At 32.9% G+C, this 21650-nt stretch overlaps 1 non-coding gene across 1 annotated transcript; it reads right to left on the reverse strand.

The window, feature by feature from the left end:
- Window positions 1–2284: 2284 nt before the first annotated feature.
- LOC122117539 lies at window positions 2285–2391 on the reverse strand. The gene has a single exon (XR_006149190.1). It is a non-coding gene; the product is annotated as a U6 spliceosomal RNA (small nuclear RNA).
- Between the last annotated feature and the right edge of the window lie 19259 nt (window positions 2392–21650).

Consider the following 21650-nt stretch of genomic DNA (forward strand, 5'->3'; position numbering starts at 1 on the left):
CATTCTTCTAGGTCTTCCTTAAAATGTAAACCACAACATATCGCGAAGGTAGTTTTATGTTTTATCAGTTTTTCACATTTTCATATGGACTTCACCTCAGTCTACAACATTCATTCATTATTCTTTCCCTGATACTTTTACACTACCAAGACGTAAGATATAAGATAACCAGTTTGATTTACAGAATAAGAAGTTATCACCCTGGTTTCCTTGGAAGCAGAACATGGTCAATAGATGACATTACTTCTGGTTTCTCACTACATGTAATGGTTTTTGTAATGCTTATTGCATTCTATTTAGTATTTAAAAAAAACTGCTGGCTAAACTCAAAGCTCCTTCACAGAAGTTTAGGTTAAGTACTTCACAAGTTTTATTTCCCTTAATTCTTAAGATAATATTTGTTATAATGCTAATGTTATTACCATTTTAGTGTTGGGAAAAATTGTAATTAAATGCCTTAAGTAGATGACCCAAAGACATACAGTGAGAAAGGAAATGAGGCAAAGTTTCCAAAAGCCTTTTAGCAGTACACAAAAGGTAGGTAAAATCTCTCCATTCTCTTACACTCTCAATTCAATATTCATATTGTCCAAGAAATAATAGCATAGCAATTAATGTCCATGGTGATTGTTTTCTGTTACATTTTGTCTTCAACACAGACTGTGTTGGTGAGATTGGGTTATCATGTAGAGTTGAGCTTATAAATTGAGGAAACTTCCAGTTTCCTTTTTAAAAAGTACTAAAACTTTTAAATATTATCATTAACTGACTTTTAAGAATCAAAAACCTAAAAAATTCATATACAATCACCCAAAATGCTTTCAAAGTAGGAGATGATAAAACAGGACCCTGTGAAGTAAATTTTCTTCTACTTTTGAAGTTATTCTGAAAACCTTGTGCTGGATGGTCGCACCTGTAATCCTAACTCCTCCAGACATCTACTCAGGAGCCCGAGATCTGTGGATAACAGTTGCAACTCAATCAAGGCAAAATAAATTCATGAGATAATTTTTCAAAAATTTATTGAACTAGCATAGGGCCAAGAATGAAGATGTAGCTTATATAGTAGCTCACCAATCTAGAGAGGAAAGGCCTAGCAAGACCTTGAAGCTGCGATTTCAAATTCTGAGCATGCCAACAGAAATGCAATTTCCTGTACACGCATGCTACTTGCGCGCGCGTGCACACACACACATACACACATACATCCATTCTAAATATCTTCATGCCAGTGTTTTGCATTAATTTCTTTGTTAACAATATTATATAAGCAAAAGAAAGGAAATAAACTCCTCCCTCTTAGAAAAGTTTTATACTTTTTATTGTAAAAATACTGTACACAGGGGTCATATTTACATGAGCTAGGTAATGAGAACAATTCCTAACAAGCATTGTTACCTCCTCCTTTATTTTTCCCCTACCATTCCTTCCCTCGCACCTCCACAAGTGCACTCCCCTCCCCTCTTCCCCTGCCTAAATTGTAACATTCATTTTTCAGCATAGTGTCTTGTGCATCTCATTATTACAATGGGTCAACCTGTATCCCTATTTAGGCATTTTGATTTTTTCCTTCCTCTCCCCAAATTAGAAGAGCATATATACAAGATATAGGCGCACCAACTTCAAATACAGTGAAAACATTTGTTATAGCATGGGGAGGAACCTATAAAAAGACACAAAAAATCACATTGCACATTATAAGTACATTAGAAACAATAGCAAAAAGGAGAAAAATTCTTGTATCCCTATCTCGGGTTTCATTTCCCGGAACATTATGTTATCTGGTCATATGGACATACCTTTTGACCTTTTCTGCTTATACTATACATATATTAGTTATTGAAAATTAAGAAAACCATGGGACCTGTGTTCTTTTGGATTTGGCTTACTTCACTTAATATTTTTTCCATATCTTTCCAATTTCTAACAAATTGGGTGATGCCATTCTTTCTGATGGAGGCATAGAATTCCATTGTTTATATAAACCACATCCTCTTGATCCATTCTTCTGCTGAGGAGCATCGGGGTTGGTTCCATATCTTAGTTATCTTAAATAATGCTGCAATAATTGTAGTAGTTGTGCTGATAGTTTTAGTATGGTCTTGTTTGTGATCATTTGGGTAAATGCCCCAAAGTGGGATTTGTGGATCATAGGGGAGATCTATGTGGAGTCATTTGAGGAACCTCCATACTAATTTCCAAAATGGTTGAAAAAGTTTACACTCCCACCAAGAATGCAGTAAGGTTCGCTTCTGTCCACATCCCCTCCAGCATCTATTGTTGTAAAACTATGGAATGCTTCAGGAATTTGCCTGTCATCCTTGCACAGGGGCCATGCTAATCTTCTCAGTATCATTACAATGTTAGTTTATGTGATGCTGAATTGAGCACAGAATATTTTTTATATATAAAGTGTAATTGATTTTCTTAAACTAGGCAATTCAACAAAAAGTAAGTTTAGAAGAACTTTGAAATTTTAGAACCATGTACTTCTTACATAAGCACACATTTAAGAATAATGTCAAGATGGACATGTCAAAAACAAAATAATTCCAGATATTTGCGGTTCAAGAGATGTGTAGGGGAAATAATTCAATTGTTCTATACAAGGCACATGTCATAATGAACACAGCAGCAAGTGTTAAGGCTTGTTAAAAATTTTAGTGTTTTATATCTATTTAATTTTAGGAATTTGCTTAAATATGCCAAAATTAGGACTGTTTGGCAGGTATCAAATTTTCTATAATGTATTTAAGATTTATGTTAGCAGACATATAGTACTAAGTATGTACATTTCAGAATTTATAGAAATTTTGTTAATGAGAAGTTGCAAAGTCTTTGTGAAAAGAAGCAGAATGAAGGGTTAAGACTTGCTAACTACACAGTTCTTGTTAAAATTTAGGGATTCCTTACTTTATATTTTAGCGAGGAACAAGAGATGATATAAGCCATAAACAAATATTGAGATGAGCCATAAATAATAACCTTAGTGTGTAACTTTGAAGACTATTCATAGCCTATAAAAATCTTGTTGAACATCATAATCTTAGGCGGTTTAAAATGTACAGGAATATGAGAAAATAGTAAAATCTAATATGTAGTGCACTTCAAATACTAAAAACACTGGTAATTGTTTTGTTTTTTATTTTATTAATCATTATTTAATTATTGGTTTTCTTTGTAGCATTGTTTTACTTCTTGTTATATAATACAACTTTTTGTTAGTCATCATTAGGAGGTACTTTGAGAAGGTTACTGGGGTGGTCAAACCATTTTTTTATAGGTGCATGTGAATTTACAACTAGGAAAATTAAGAACAAAATATTTATTAAAAAATGATCAAGTAGAGTCTGAATCAGGAGAGTTGATACATGTCCACAACTAAAATCTTAGCCCTAGGTTGAAGCAACAGTATTACAGAGTTGAGGCCACAAATGTGAGAGACTGTGTTTTGTTTTGTTTTGTTTTATTTTGACTTTGTTGGTCATGGGGCTTCAACTCTGGGACCTGAGTGCTGTTCCTCAGGCAAGGCTAGCGCTAACACTTGAGGCACAGCACCATTTCCATCATTTTCTACTTATGTGGTGCTGAGTAATCAAACCCAGGGCCTCATGCATGAAAGGCAAGCACTCTACCACTGAGCCAACTTCTTAGCACTTGAGAGACTGTGTTTTTAAAAAAATCATCTAAACAACATTTTCCTTTTGCTTTGGGTTATATAGGGAAATATATAAATATCTTTTTCTATTTTTGTGAATTGTTGTACTTCTAAATTTATAGTAACTTCAGCCACTTTATCCTTTTCAAAGTCATGAAATATCTCTGAGAGTTTGCTGCTGTGAAGATCGTTTTTGCATTTATAATTTCTTCTGAGTCACTTTTATTTTTATCAACATAACTTTATATTTCATGTTGATGGATTACAAATATCAAATACCTGCAAATGTACACATTAGAGTCTAAAGATAGCAGTATGAATATTCTCATGCAGCTCCTGTTTATCTATTATTCACTTTCAATATTATGATATTTCTCTCTCTCTTTCACTCTGTCTCATTTCCTCTCTTTCTCTTCCATGCCCCATGTCTGCTACTTAGAATTTCTGCTGGGCTACTATTATGCTTCAGGATCTACTGGTTTTGTGGGAACATGAAAGCAACCATCGGTTAACCTTGCATTCTTTAAGAGTTATGACAGTGACATGATATTATTCTTTGCCATTCTAAATGGTAAAATAACATATCTAGGAGTTCCTTTTCACTTTTACTTCTACTATAAATTTTATCTCATAGGAATCATTGGAATGGGATAAGATACTTTAACCTGTGACCTAAAATTATTTTTCTTTTATTTTTTTAATCTTCTACAAGATTATTTTATATATTTTTAAAAATTTTTTTCTTTTTATTATTTTTTCTTTTTTATTGTGAAAATACTGTACAGAGGGGTTGTAAATACATGGACAAGATAATGAGTACATTTCTTATCAAGCATTGTAGCGTCCTCCTTTGTTTCTCCTTCCCAGAACTTCCAATCCTCCTTGTCCCCCATATCAAATACTCCCCCCAACCAAAGTAGTAAAGTTCGTTTTTCGACATAAGTACTTGTACATATTAGTGTTGCAATGGGTCCACCCGTATCCTTATTTAAACGAATTGTTATTTCCCACCCCCCCCTACAAATTATACCAACATCAAATACAGTGAAAGCAGGGGTTATACCGTGGGGAAGGGACATACAAAGCAACAAAGAAATAATCTTTAAATCTGTTAGAAAAAATCGCATTAAAAACATTTGAATACATATCTTAGGGTTCATGTCCCTGACATCAACCTATCTGACCTTTTCTGCTTGACTCAGACATATACTAGTTGTTGCAAATAAGGTTAACCATGAAACCTATGTTTCTTTGGGCTTGGCTTACTTCACTTAATAGAATTTTTTCCTAGCCTTTCCATTTCCTAACAAATGGGGCAATGTCATTTTTTTCTGATGGAGGCATAGAATTCCATTGTGTGTATATACCACATTCTCTTGATCTATTTATCTACTGAGGGGCATCTGGGTTGGTTTCATGTCTTAGCTATGGTAAATAATGCTGCAATAAACATAGTTGTGCTGGTAGCTTTAGTGTGGTCTTATTTGTGATCATTTGGTGAAACGCCCAAAAGTGGGATTGCTGGGTCATAGGGGAGATCTATGTAGAGTCTTTTGAGGAACCTCCATACTGCTTTTCAACATGGTTGAACAAGGTTACTCTCCCACCAACAATGCAGTAAGGTTCCCTTCTGTCCACATCTCCTCCAACATCTAACAGCCTCTTCAGTAGATGGTGCTGGAAAAATTGGTTAACTACTTGCAGAAAAATAGTTAGATCCTTATATATCACTCTGCACCAGAATCAACTCCAAATTGATCAAATACCTTGGAGTCAAATCAGACACTCTGAAAACATTACAGGATGGAAAAGGAGAAACCCTAGGTCTCCTTGGCACAAGCCAAAATTTCCTTAATAGAGTCCCAGAAACACAACAAATCAAAGAAAATTTGGGCAAATGGGATTGCATGAAATTGCAGAGCTTCTGCATGGCAAAGGACATAGCTAGCAAGATCAATAGAATGTCCTCGGATTGGAAGAAAATCTTCACTAACCATACAACAGACAAGGGTCTCATATCTAAAGTCTACCTGGATATCAACAAATTAAATCCCCCAACAACAAATCTTCAAAGAAACAACTACCCAATAAATAAGTGGGCTAAAAACTTACAGAGAAACTTCTCTGAATATGAAAGAAGGATGGCCAATAGTCACATGAATAAATGCTCAACCTCTCTAGCCATAAAAGTAATGCAAATCAAAGCAACATTGAGATATCACCTCACCCCAGGTAGAATGGCTATAATCAAGAATTTTTTTCTTTTACAAGCAACCTTTTTTCTTTTATTATCAGTTAGTAACTACCTGTAATGAAAAAAAAGCTATCCTATGGAAAGTAGACCGAAGTTGTTCACAGGGATGGTCAAAAACTAATGGGGGATGTGAGTACAAAGAATATCCATAATAGATCACAGATCTGCAGAGCAATTTATCATGTACATTTTGTGAGAATGACAATGTGCTAGGAACTATAGATTAAATCACTGAACATCTGATATACATATATATGCACATATATTTGTATTTGTATATTCATTTATATATGCATATATGTGTGTATATGCCTTTATGTAGGTTCACTTGCACGTTAGCATACACACAAATACACACATACATATACACATGTAAACGTGCACACATAGAGAAAGATACATAATTATAGCCAACACAAGTTTCACTAGTTGTTGAATATGCCTTAGACGGAATGCTTGGAACCGTTTCAAATTTGATAATTGCAATTCGAAGCTATTCCAAGTAGATAAACCTAGGAGATTCTTTTCTCCACTCTTGGTAAAAGGAAGAAGTGAAAGTGTGGCTCAGGTCTATAGATTAAACATAGAGAATTAAAGCCCAGGTAGAGCTCAAGGCCAGGAGTTCAAATCCCAGTACCTGCACAATATAAAAAAAAAGAGTCCTTTGTCTTTGAAAAGGAATATTTTTCCAAAAATGAATACCCAGGACAATTTTCAAGGTCCAAAACTCTTAGAAAGGCTCTTTCACATCTTAAACTGATTCCTCTCCTTGATTCACATTATGGAAAATAGGAGTCACACTTCACATTAAAAAGTATATGCATTGTTGAACAGTTCTTGCCATTTTTAATGTAAAAGAAGCATGAGAGAGGAATTCACCTCACTTGGGTGAGTTAGGTTTGACTCACTGACAGACTTTTGTAAGTAAATGAGGGTCTGTTTACATGTAAAAAGTCTATACAGATGGTTTCCTAGGAGAGAGAACAAGCTAGCTGTTGTCCAAGTTTGAATCAGAGTAATTTATTCCTATGATATAGAATATCATAGGAAGCTCATCTCATAGAACACTATACAGACAATAATTTCAAAAGGATGAAAAACCCATTTCTATATTGTAAACAGCCAGGTTTTCACAAGCAAAAAACAGTTTCCTGAGCCAAGAAAATATAAGTTAGAGAAAAAGGGACTGTGTTAAATAAAGGTAATGGCTTAGTGACAGGTGTAAAACTGTTCTGTAATCACAACTAAACTATAAATTTTTTATCATGTCCCTAACAAGAATCTCCAAGATAGGCCTTGTTAAATCTGTCATAGAGGACTGGGTTTATGCAATTGTCAGTTTTGTTAGGGTCCAATATCTTCTACATTCACTTGGGTTGCAATCAGCTCAAACCACATGCAGTGAATGGAAAAACATGCTGTCTTGCAAGGCATCTAAGGGATTTTTGTGCCACTGTGAATATTTATCGTATTTCTTCTTGTAATGATACCTGTCAGTGTGAAGTCCTTTCCTGATAAGAATAATAGTTTCTGTACGCTTTGTTCCACTAACAAATCTCAGATATATAAATTTAACCGTGCGCCCATGGCTCAGGCCTATAACCTTAGCTACTCAGGAGGCTGAGATCTGAGGATCATAGTTTAATGCCTGCCCAGACAGGAAATTCCATGAAATATTTCTCTCCAGTAAACCACCAGAAAACTGGAAGTGGCGCTATGTCTCCAGCAGTAGAGTTCTTACATTGAGCTGAAGAGTACAGGGACAGCACCCAAGCCCAGATTTCAAGCCCCAGGACTGACCAAAAAAAAGGAAAAATGTATATATGTAGATATGTATATATGATGAGATAAATTACGTTTATATATAAATCAATATTTATGATGCACATGTAAAATATAACTAAATAATTGACATATTTATAATATATACATATATTTACATATATAAGCTCATATTATATCTGTATGTTGATAAATATATTTGTAATTAATATCAAAAGAGTACATCTGAAGTTTTTGGGGAAAATGTAGTGACTAAAGGCTAACTACTGACCCATCATACTTTCAATTATTTTTTTCCAATTAATACAATGTCTGAAGTACTAAGACTGAATGATTATGAAACAGAGTTGTTGTTTTATTCCTTATGATTTTTGATTAGAAACATCTACTTACTTGGTATGAAACCTACCAAAATGTGATCTTGAAATCACACTCCACAAACTGGACAGATATACCAATTTAGCAACTTACAGGTCTCAAATTTTTATTTGAATCCTGTATCTCACAAAAATTCAGCTTCTTTCGAGTCAACTACATATACAAACATGCCTAGATTTTCATGCTCACATACATCCCCATACTCACATGACATACTAAATGTAACACTGTAGTAAAAAGTAATATAGATACTGAAAAAGAACACCTTTGCCAATGTAATTAAATTTTATTTTTTTAATTCAATGCATTATATAATACTGATGAAAGAGCAGCTAAGAAGATGTTTTAAATACAAGAGTGTCTGCTTAAAGAGCATGTTTCTCATTCCAAACATCATTATTTCCACCTTTCCTTCTCCCACATAAAAAATATGAGTAACTACAGAATTAACCTACATGTTTCTTAATCACTCATTGAAGAAAGAAAGTGTAATATATATACATATATACATATATACACAATGATATACTATTTAGCCACAAAGAATAGTGAAATCATATCATCTTCAAGAAAATAGATAGAACTGGAAACCTTCATATTAAAGCAATAAGTCTTATTGTGAAAAACAAATACTATATTTTTCATATGCAGACTCTAGTCCAAGAAAGAAAAATGAATGACCCAGGTGTAAAAGATGGAAACTGATTAAATTTGGAAAAAAATGTAAGAGAGGAAATGAAGAGAAACATTGTGGAGTAAATATGTTCAAATATTTCCTAGGTTAGTATAATGACATAATAAAACATAAGTATAAAAATAGGATAATGAAATTTATAAAAGGAAAAAATTTAGCAAGCTACATTATATGGATGTATGTGTATAACACAATAAAATACTTTGTGAAATTAACATTTGCTAATAAAAAGTAAAAAATGCATTGGAGTTGTACAGTTATATGTTATTTTCCATTTTTTGTTCACATATTTCCCTGATAAAGTAAAAGGAGAAATAAGTTTTGCTCATTTAGAAAGACAATCTTGTCCAATTAGCATAAAGATACTCTAGTTAATTAATGTCAATATGAAATTTTTAAACTAATTATTGTATTAGAATAATTCCAATGCACTGTTCAAATATTACCCTGTAGGTATATACTTTTTGCTATTTATTGAATAAGTTGTCTTTACTTAATTACTATATGCCATTTTCTGAATGTAGTTTGGTATATGCAACTAGGATATATTATACCTGAACAGGAAATCAATTATTCAAACAGTTTTATCAAAAATGCCTCTAACGAAAAAAAGAGGTAAACCCAAATTATGTATATTTGAAAACAATACTTGCTTAGTCCTCTTCTCACATTCCCGATTCCCTTCTTGAGAATGCTACACATTGTAGGGAATTTGTTAACATGTTTTAGAGACATAGGTTGACTTTAAAACAATGAGTTAGTTTATGCTGCATTTTTGTTTACTTTATATCCAGAAAAGCTAAATTCTTACCTTATCATTTTCCTTAGACTTTATACTCAGGTTTCATCTCTGATGGGTGAAAGATAGAGATATAAACATTTTTTAACAGTGGCTAAATTTAGGCTGAGGAATCTATGTACAACTATACTCAAACAGATAGACCTCATCAGTCACGTGACCACAATATCAAAATGTTAACCTATGCTTCCTGAAATCATGCTTGTGAGATCTTGTGTATTATAAACAGTGGTTATTAGCATTTGTTTTCAAACAACCTCATTTCATGGGTTAGGAACTAAAGTGAGATATTTTACTCAAAATAAAGGAGGCATCCAAATTTAGTTACCAAGATATACAGCATTTAACACAATGTTTGAAAAATGCAAGATAAAGGAAATAATTTATAAAAAAAAACAACGTTTAAAATAAATAGAGAATCAGTATGACTGATTTTTCTTTTACCCCAGCTGCAATATGGCTTGCATGATGAGTTTTCTGGTTGTATGTTTAGTTAGGTCTGATATTTAGTTGGAGAAGTTATGTTCTTTGATATATTAATTTGTCAGATTAAAGAGGAAATTAATTCCATGCCAGAGTCAACATCCATAATAATGTTACAGTTGTATTCTACTATTTTGCCAAAGTTTTAAATCAGCTTGAGTAACTTGGGTCTTTTTTGAATCTAACTAAATAGGTATGCAATTTTGTCAGTACTAGATTTTGACCACCATTTATTAAAATATTATTTTCAATTCTCTCTTTTCATGAGATTTTTAATTTCATTTATATAATGTGCTGATTTTTCCTTTAGATAACACATATTCAGTCTTCTAAAAGCACTGTAATTTGGAGTAGTTTTAAATTATGTACTTCATGTACACTGCTCTAATTGCATTTCTGAAATTTTTAAGTATGTCATGATTTTTGTGATTTGATACTGTAGCAATTTTTCTTTTAAATATGTACAGATCTTGCTTCACATACAGTTACATTTGTTTTAAACAATTTGATTCATTCAAGGGACTTGCTATATTAGGTTCATCCAGATGAATTTAATTACAAATTAGCACAACCTTATTTCTGAGAGACAGTTATCTTTATAGTTCTACTCAAATTAACATGTATTTGAAGGTTTTGTACTTAAAAAAATAAAGTGGGCACAATATCTTTTTGTTCCTGGTGAAGTTCCAATTTGTTGGTTGTTTTCCAGCTGTGATGGCTTCAACATATGTGTGTATTTTATTTCAATTGTTTTGTGTCTATATTTTGTTTCATATAATAGAAAATACAAAAAGAATCAATGATATAGAAGTTTTCCAAATAGAATTCTAAGAGATACTTCAATTTTTGTGACAACTGGGAATAGGGAGATCTTCTTAGTGGAGGGATTAGCAAAATAACAGACGTTGTTTGACGTGATTTGAATTTTGCCTCCTCTTGCCTAACTATTTTCAATGGTAATACTTCAAATTGTTTAGTGGAAAGAAAATAATTTCATGTGGATGAACTCAGAATTTTTGGTTTAATTGGGACACACTAAACATTCATATTTGTTTTTTTTGCATTTCTTTTTTTTATTGTGAAAATACTCTACAGAGAGGTTGCAATTACATGGGCAAGATTATGAGTACATTTCTTATCAAGCATTGTAGCCTCCTCCTTTGTTTCCCCTTCCCATCCCTTCCCATTCATATTTTATTTTTAACTCTAAATTTTTTCCTTAGTTAAAACCACAGATGTGAATTTGTAATGTTAAAATAGCACCTAAAATTTATATGAAATTTTCGAAATTATTTTCACTTCACACTATATGCAATACAGAATGTAATAACAGTAGTGTGTGAGATAGTATGTAATAATTGACTTTGGTGAAAATCCATTACAGTGGATTTTTGTGAAATACAGAGTAATGGTAAGAATTATATTTGATTCTATTAAAAAATTCACAGTTACATCTAAAAGTAACTCATAGTTATAAATTAATACTGAAAAAATAAGATTGTTTATTGGAAAAAGCCAGAAGTTTCAATAAGCTTGCTTTTTAAAAAATTGACTTGGATTTGAGCTTTGGTGACTGTAATCCTAGCTACTCAGGATTCTGAGATCTGAGGATCGTGGTTCAAAGCCAGCCTGAGCAGAAAAGTCTGTGAGATTCTTATCTCCAATAAACCACCTAAAAACAAGAAATGGCACTGTGGCCCAAGTGGTACTGTGGTAGCATTGAGCTGAAGAACTGATGGACAATTCCCAGGCCCAGAATTTAAGCCCCATGACCGACAAAAATATTGACATGGATTTTCACTTTATTATTTTATGATTTTTTATGAGTGGTTGTTCAGTGAAAAATGTCATTGGTGTTTATATATTGTGTTGGCATAAAATGAGCCTGCTATTATCTTAATTTAGGCAAAAAAAACCCTCTGATCCTATGACAGCATAAATTTTATGGGAAATGGTTAAGACAAGGATGCCTTTCTGAAAAAAATATATATACCCCCCCAAAAAAAACAAGAACAAAAGAAAACATGTTCCAGGACTAATAGTCTGTCAGTTTGTTTTAACTTTTAATCAAAAATTAAACTAATACTTGATAATATTTTATTAACGCATTTAAATTTTCTTCATCTTTCTCATTTAAGATTCACTTTAAAAAGAAATTCAAAAGGTGACAGTGTTTTTTCCTTACTTTTCCACAGACATGATTATTTCATCATTATACTGTATAGCTCAATATACCCAGAAAGTATTTGTTAAGGAAAAAAATAATTCCAATTCTTTGGTTTGCTTCAGTCTGTATTTAAAGCTGCATACCACATCTTATCCACCATATTGTCAGTCTTCTCATTTGATACATTTCAATAAGTTTCTATCAGCCAGCAAAGTTTTACAAACAACGTGCTTTCATTCATTGTGCTTTCCAAAATATATCTCATAAATGTCAACAACGAACAAAACCTGAAATATCTGTGGATTTTTCTACTTAGGGTGTAATCACATTCCACTATTTAGAACCTGCTGTTCACAGGCATTAATTTCTCTGTCACTTCCATGCTTTAGAACAGCAGCATTTGTTAGTGGCATACATTTTTATTTGTTTACCACATCTCGTTTATTTTCAGCAAGAACTGTCTTCATGGAAGTTGGTAATAGATGAGGTTTTCAATCATGTGGTTTAATAGGCCTCTGTGGATATAGAATACCCATTTACGTGACTAAATATATAAATTAATACCATAATTATTTCCTTTAATTTTCTGGATAAGTGTTCTAAAATCTAGGTATTTTTAAAAGAAATATTGTACATTGTTTCCTTGATGACAATATAATTATAAGACTTTAAATGCTCATATACCATGGCCATCTTAAATGAGGTGGATGTACTAGGGTTTGCATGAAAAACTTTTGGGACAGCATTGATGTTTTAATCTTGGATGGGATTTGATTGGGATTGTGGCAGGCTTTCATGGTTTGAGAAGAAAAACAAAAGGCCATACTAATACTTTTATCCTCTACATTGTTGTATTCGTTTATTCATACACACATACAAACACACAGATAAACACATATGTTGTATGAAGACTGCAAGAAAATATTTTAATAGGAATTCCATAAAATATTTAGTCTACTGAGATCTGATTAGAATTTATAGAAATATCTAGTTGCTGCAACCCCTGGACAAGTCATTATCAATGGTGAAGTTATGGCCATTTGGTTTTAGAATGCCCCAGAAAGACCTACGTGTTAAAGAAAAATGACTTTCTATTTCCTCCCAGACTGTGGAGAATACCTGAATAGTTCTTCTGGAGATTAAATTTTTTAGAGTGAAACACATGAGAACTAGATTCTCATCTACTTTCTTCTTTTATCTTCTAATCATTCTAGGTCGAAACATTTCTCTTTGACATACTCCCCACCTTGACATTGTCTTGTCACAGGCCCCAAAATCAATAAAACCAACTGAACATACACTGAAACCTTCAAAGTTCTAAATCTGAGTAAGCCTTCCTGCTTAATAAATGAACAATAACACTTATTGTGCTAGGTTATAAAGGTAACACAGAAGTTTAGTCTTTCTAACACTGAAGAGTACATTAGAGTATGCTTCATTATAAAATATCTAACTCTATGTTGTATTTTGTGTTTTTGTTTCTGTTGATCCCAGGGCTTAAACTCAGGGCCTGGATGGTGCTTTTATGTTGAAGGCCAGTGCTCTACATACCATTTGACCTAGAAATCCATTTCCCTTGGTGGCTAATTGGAATTAAGTATCGAATGATCGTTCCTACTCCAGGCTGTCTTCACACTGTAATCTTCAGATCTCAATCTCTTACCTAGCTAAGATTACATCCTTGAACAACCCTTACCTAACAATGTTTCATATTTTGTAGAATTCCAATTCTCATTGTATATTGTGTAGAATTCTAATTCTCAGCATTGTATAGATGCTCCTACTACAGCATAAAAATTAAGTCTTACTAAAGATATTTGCAAATTATATAATGGAGGTCTGCTCATTTTGTGACAATATCTGTGCTCATTCTCATCATTCCTTTATTTACTACACCATCAGCCTTCTAAAATCAGCTTCATTTCCTGGAGAAGATTACCAATCAGTTCAGCCAATATCCACCCAGAGGGTTTTAAAGCAAGCTTTAAGGAAGGAAGATAACATGAAGTGGCAACTACAGAATTTCTATGGAGAACTAGAAGGTTATCAAATTATATCTAACATCTTTCACATTTCTACCTTCCTTCTCATAATTAGGAAAGCATTGACTAACACTATAAATGTATTGCATTTAGAACTTAAGGATCAATTTTTTTCCAACCTGAAGCCTTCTTTTCCATGATTTTTGAAATAAACTTTTGGGAGATTTTTTTATTGTGATGTGATTCCATCCAAAACAAAGCCATGTATATCAAGAAAGCCAATGTTTTCAGCTCAAGAGTACTAAACTTAAGAGGGAGAAAATTAAGGTTAACTATATATGTTAAGCACAAATATAGGCAATATCAAGACATTTTGAAATTGTATAGCTTAGTGAATAAAGTGGCTCAAACCTGTAATGTTATCTACTTGGGCATCAACAATTAGAGAATTCCAGTTCCAGGGAAGCCTAGACAAAAAAAGAAGTTTCAGAAACTAACCATTTCCTGGGTGCAGTGTTTTATGCTTGTTTTAGTAGGACTGCAGTCCAATCAGGCCCAGGCATAGTGATACTACCTCAAAATAAGCAATCCATCTACAATCTGCAGGTATGGCAGTAATGGAGATGCTATTTCACAAGTATGGTGTTTTGGGTTCAATACTCCAATACCACTAGGAATTTAAGTGTGTGCCACCAGACAGGGGAATAGAATTTCAACATGTGTATCTGGAAGGAGTTACATCATCCAATACACTTTGAAACTTTTTCTTTAACTCAGTGTGATATATCATTTGGATATTATTTCATAGAAGATAATAACTTAAGGACAAGCTTATAACATGTGAATTATGTGAATGAATAATTATACTGATGGCAAAGTGAAGTAAGATTGTTTAGTGGCTCTTGAATCACATCACAGGTAACCATGTAAACATGGTACAGCCTTTCAAAGGCCCTTATGAAGTATTTGAACAATCTCTGATGAGTTAATTGCTTTCAGAAATATTCGTTTGAGCCAACAAATACAGATCTCCTTTGATTTTAATTACGGTCTGCTAGTAGACTCTCACAGACCAAAAAATCAGAGGATGCTAATTTCTCTGATAAAATACAAAATAAAAATTTTATAATTAATATAACATGAAGACTGTAATATTAAATGAATATCAATAATAATAAATTAATAAATATTAATAGCACTCTTATTACTAGTACTCATATTCTATAATATATTGACATCCTTTGGTTACTTCAAATTTTTGAATATTTATAACTAAATGTAAATTGTTTGCAAATAGTTATTTGATGATGTTAAAAATGAGAAAAAGATTTGTATACATATTTACTATAGATGCAAACAGATTCACCTGGTTATTTCTGATCCTTCTTTTGTTTGTTTCATTCATGCATGTGGAACAGGCAGAGAAAGGAAAATTGCAAACTTGCATTTACTAGGGTTAATTACATGAAGTTTATTTTGGGCTAAATAGCAGATTTTATAGATTAAATTGTTTTTGTCCCTTCCTTCCTCCCTTCCTTCCTTTGTTCCTTCATTCCTTCCTTTTTTCCTTCCTTCCTTCTTTCTTCTTTCCTTCCTCGTTCCCTCCATCCGTACCTATCTCTCTTTCTCTCTTTTCTTTCTTTCTCTTGTTTCTTTCTCTTTTTCTTTCTTTCATTTTCTTCTATTCTTCCTTTCTTTTTTTACTCAGAATATTTCTTTTTTTGGGGGGGAGGTCCGGTCGTGGGGCCTGAACCCTGGGCCTGGACGCTGTCCCTCAGCAATTCAGCTCAAGGCTAGCGCTCTACCACTTGAGCCACAGCGCCACTTCCGGCTTGTTTTTTTTCTTATGTGGTGCTGAGGAATTGAACCCAGGGCCTCAGGCATGCAAGGCAATCACTCTACCACTGAGCCACCTTCCCAGCTGCCCCTCAGAATATTTCTTATGGCTACAGAAAAAATACCAACTCTTGTACAACAAGATGTTATGAGTAATTATAAATATACTTGATTAATTTTAATTTTAATAACCTATGTTTAACCTAAGAAAAATTTTACTAAAAGCAACTCACCAAAGTTGCAGGATATGTAAAAAATATTACTGTTCATGATATTGTTTATTTCTTGAAACTAAAATAAGAATTTAGACATAATATTGTGTGTGTGTGTGTGTGTGTGTGTGTGTGTGTGTGTTGTTCTTGTGATTTGAACTCAAGACCTATCCCTGGGCTGGGAAGGTGGCTCAGTGCTAGAATGCATGCTTTCCACACATGAGGCCCTGGGTACGATTCCTCAGCACCACATAAGCAGAAAAATTCGGAAGTGGCTCACATGGTAGTGCTAGCCTTGAGATGAAAAGCTGACGGACAGCACCCAGGACCAGATTTTAGGCCCCACAACCGACAAAAAAAACCAAGACCTATCCCTTAGTTGTTTTTTCCCCCCCTCAAGGATATTGCTCTAATATTTGAGTCACAACTCCACTTCTGGCTTTGTGTGTGTGTTGTGATGAGTGTTTATGATTAATTGAGATGCGTCTCACAAACTTTCTTCCCAAGGCTGGTTTTTAAAAAATTATTTTTAATTAAATAATTATTTTTATTGTGAAAATACTGTACACAGGGGTTACAATTACATGGGCAAGGTAATGAGTACGTTTCTTATCAAGCATTGTTGCCTTCTCCTTTGTTTCCTCTTCCAACCCATCCCTTTTCACACCGTCCCCCATCCCCCAGGGGCTAAAGTTTGTAAAGTTTGTTTTTTGACATAACGACTTTTACATCTCATTGTTGCAATATGTCGACCTGTATCCCTATTTAAACGGTTTATTTTTGCTCTTCCCCTCCACAAATTATACCATCATCAAATACAGTGAAAGCAGGGGATATACCGTGGGGGTGGGACAAGTCTGAAACAAGCAGAAAAGGTCAGATATGTTGATGTTAGGTGAAATGAACCTCAAGATAAGTATTCAAATGTTTTTTTTCTTTCTTGTGATTGTTTCTAACATATTTATAAGATATTTTCTTTGTTGCCAAGTCTGACTTTGAACCCCAGCTTCCTGAGTAGTGAGGATTACAGGCTTGAGATATTCATATTCAGCACACATATAATACATTTAACAATAAAATAAATTTCTTATTCTTTGAATTCTAGAGGCTCAATTTAAGAAATTAACATTTAGATATTTATTTAGTTATTAAACCTGAACCTGCAGTGTGAAAAAAAGTTTTCATTTTTATGAAAAAATATATACTCGAAGATTTAAATGACAGAATCTTTGCACAAATTGAAGTACTATAAATTCAAAAGCAACAAAGGGATCGTTAAACAAATTTCTCATGTAAACTAAAAGCAATAGGCTCTGTCAGGGTGAATTAAGCAATTTTTCATTAAGGATTATCAACTGTGGTCACATGATTTTCTCTTCTTTTAAACTTAATCTTTTTGAAATAAAATATAGATCCATACTTTTTTGAATATATAAAAATCTTAGTTACTGCTCATATGTTTCTGAGGTTTGATTACCAAGACATTTCAGCGAAACACTGAATTTCGTGTATTTTATGTTAACAGTGATTTTTAGATATTGAATCAATCTCAATATGAGATAAAGCAAGATATTCCATGACTTATCCGTTTATCCTATAGACTTGAATATAAATTATTTTTGAATGTTGGGAAATTCATATTATGCCTACTCTATAAAATAATTAAGAAATTAATGATTGTAATAGTATTTATTTTTCCTTCAACTAGAAAGAACTTCATTAGATGACAAAATCTTGAATGAAAATGTCATAAAATTATGAAAAAATCAAGTCATTATGAGTTAGATGATGTAGTCACTTTTGTAGGTCATAAAATGAAATATCTTGAAGCTTCCTTATCTGTTAAATATATTTGCACTCAAAATATCGCTCCAGCAATTTTATAACCAAAACACCTCCATGCCAAATAGCTTCTCTAATTAATTCAAGTAAATATTTAGGAACAGAAGTTATCACAATGTATAGGAATATCTACCCACCACTCTAGAAATTAAATCTGAAATCTTAAAGGATTGAGATTAATAATTAACTTTCACTATGTTGCCATAAAGAGGTGAACCCTTTCAAGTCAGCATAGTTGTAGAGATTTGGTCACCGAGAACTTGTAGTCAAAATGTATGTTAAGGTCAAGTCCTTTCCTCCTCTTCCTTCTTTTTCTTCACTGTCTCCTTTTCCTTCTCCCTCTCCCTCTTTCCATACATTAGTTTCTCCCTCTCCCACTTCTATGTCACTTCTTCTTTAATTCCTGGATTCCATGAATACTCATACTCCATCACGTGTTCCTGACATGGGGTACTGTGCCACCACCAACCCAAAACAATTAAGAAACATAAACTGAAATGTATAAAATCAGAAGCCAAGATTAATCTTTCCCCCTTTTAAGTGAATTTTATAAAGTATTTTGTCATGTTAATAGGAGACTATCACAGCATGCTCTCATTTATTATAAGTGATAAGATTTACTAGAAAAAAAATTTGACCAACATCTCCCTAATGAAATGATTGATTAAATTAATATTATATTCGGAAAAATCTACTTTAAAATATCAGATATACTTCAATAAGTGGCAAAAAAATCACATCTACAGTTTGCTATGAAAAAACAGCAGAATTCAATCTGTTCCTCAAGGAAATTGACCTATAATTGGCAGTATTGTCAATTTCATAAATGATGTTAGAAGACTATAGAAAAAATTTCAACTCAAACTGCATGATGTAAAATTTACTTTGTCCCCTGTATACTATTTCTAGTTCCCAAAATGACTTGTATTTTATCACATTTTTAATTAACTTTAAGTAGTCTTATGGGAGTTATTGCTGTTTAACAAAGCAGTTTATGAATAGTGTTTAGTGAGGTGTTTTTTTGTTTGTTTGTTTACTTTTTTGTCTTCGGAGGTTTGAACGCTGGGCTGGGAGCTGTCCCTGAACTCCTTTGGATGAATGCTAGAACTCTATCACTTGAGACACAGCAGCACTTTCAGATGTTTCTGAGATTTAATTGGTGATAATAATCTCACAGTCTTTCCTGCCTGGGCCGTAATCAAACCTCAATCCTCAGCCTCCTGATTACCTAGAATTACAGGCGTGAGCCACTAGTGCCCGGCTTAATACAAAGGAACTTTTTTTTGGCTAGTCCCGGGGCTTGAACTCAGGGCCTTGTCAATGTTCTTAAGCTTCTTTTCCTCACGCTAGTACTCTGATTTGTGTCATAGTGCCAATTCCAGGTTTTTTTTTGTTTATGTAGAACTGAGGAATCAAACACCGGGCTTCACACATTCAAGGCAAGCAGTTTATCATTAAGACAAATTCCATGGTCAATACAACTCATATTGATCATCATTATCACTCATCCTTCTCAATCCTATCTCATCCCTCAATTTACATAATTTTGTAGAATATTCACTGACTCGCAATGTCATGTATGGTCACTAAGAGAATATATCACAGATCATATTTTATTGATAATCATATTCATCAACGCACTAAAGTTATGCATTATATAATTCTGTGATTTTAAATTGTAAATTTTTACACAGATTCACTGACTACTATTCTAAAATTTTTCTTAAGGATAATGCAAATGCAATATGTGATCCTTTGATAAAGTACAATGATTCTTAGAATGTTAAAGATTTGGAGTAAGAACATCACTTTCAGTTCTAGAACATTTTATCATCACTATCCTTTCAAAATACTCCAATATTTATTAGTAAACACTTCCTGTCATTATTTCAACCTACCCTCCCTTTAGCAGATATTATTTCATATTCAACCTCTACAGATGTGCCAATTTTAAAAAGCTCATATAATTAGAAAATGCAGTCTATTTTATCTATTTCTCCCATGTAATGTTACTATTTCCAAAGTAAGTCCATCTAAATTTTTCTCATAGATAGAGCATATTGTTTTGTATGCATGTATATAATGGTATTATATCCTCAATGGGCATTTAAATATTTTATTATATGTTATTGTAAAAGTTATTGCTATGTATATTCTTGTACATGTGTCTCATTGGACATATGTTGAAATATATTTTGTATATAAAATTATGATTGAAAATGCTATATCATAGAGGCAACTCTACGTGTACTATCTTAAAGTTTGCCAGTATGTTTAACAAACTGAAAATATCATTTTAAATGCCAAGCACCAATGTATAAGGATTCCAATTTCTACATAATGGTTGTGCAAGGATATCTTATTGTTTCTATTTCCACTAATCTCTATATGTATGTAATGTCGTGGTATGTTATGATACATCCATATATTCCTTGGTTGTTGTTATATTACTATAGAGATATGTATTTGGATTTTTGATCAATTATTCAGGATGGTTAAAGTTTTTCATTGGCATTAATATGCTCTTAATATATTTCTGATTCGTCTCTTTAAATAAATGTATATGTACACACTATGTCTGTATATATACAAATACCTATATATATATATATATACATATTTAAGAATATAAAGATGTGTACATACATGTATATAAACATATTTGTATATTATTATTTTCATTTGTCTGTAAGTTATCATTTTACTTTATTTATCAAACATGTCCTTTATTGATTTTATTTTATTGTTATAATGTTGCACAGAGAAGACGGGCGCCGGTGGCTCATGCCTGTAATCCTAACTACTCAGGAGGCTGAGAACTAAGGATGGTGGTTCAAAGCCAGCCTGCAGTAAATGTCCATGAGACTCTTATCTCCAATAAACCACCAGAAAATGAGAAGTGGCACTATGGCTTAAGTGGTAGAGATTTAGCCTTGAGCTGAAGAGCTGAGGGAGACTTCAGGCCCACGACTACCACCACCAACAACAATAAAGAGTATACTGACTCAAAAAGCAATAGTATTAAGCAGTCTTAAAGATGGGCTCAAGTCTAACATTTTAGTATTATCTTAGATAACAGCAGCCTTCTAGTTCAATGAGCCATGAGCCTTCAAACTGTTGACCGAATTTCTTAGTTTATTTAGACAATCACTAAAAGTATGTACTTTCTCAACTCTCTTTCTTTCATTTCACCACAGAATCTGAATTTTTCCTTTATGTCATACTTGAATACCAAAGTCTTTGGAAGATATTTATTAATTGGTGTATATTAATTGTGCAAAAAATCTTATTGAAATATTTTACACTCTCACATATTAATGAAGGGGTTGATTAACCTGTTTCTGTCTTTCTCCATTCCCATTGCCCTTTATTTTTCAACTGTTTTTTGTGAATTTCTTTGTGCTATCTTCACACATCGTCAAAATGTATTAAATTGAAAATTATAAAATGCTGAATATAAAAGCAAAAATTTAAATAAATTGAGACTTATCTTTTTTGTGGGTTGGAGGATACAATTCAGCAAAGATATAAATTGTCTCCTCCCCTTTTTTTTGTTCATTCAT

This window comes from Dipodomys spectabilis, unplaced genomic scaffold (genome assembly GCF_019054845.1).
Source record: "Dipodomys spectabilis isolate Male_0828 unplaced genomic scaffold, ASM1905484v1 ptg000143l, whole genome shotgun sequence".
In the NCBI taxonomy this organism is placed as follows: Eukaryota; Metazoa; Chordata; class Mammalia; order Rodentia; family Heteromyidae; genus Dipodomys; species Dipodomys spectabilis.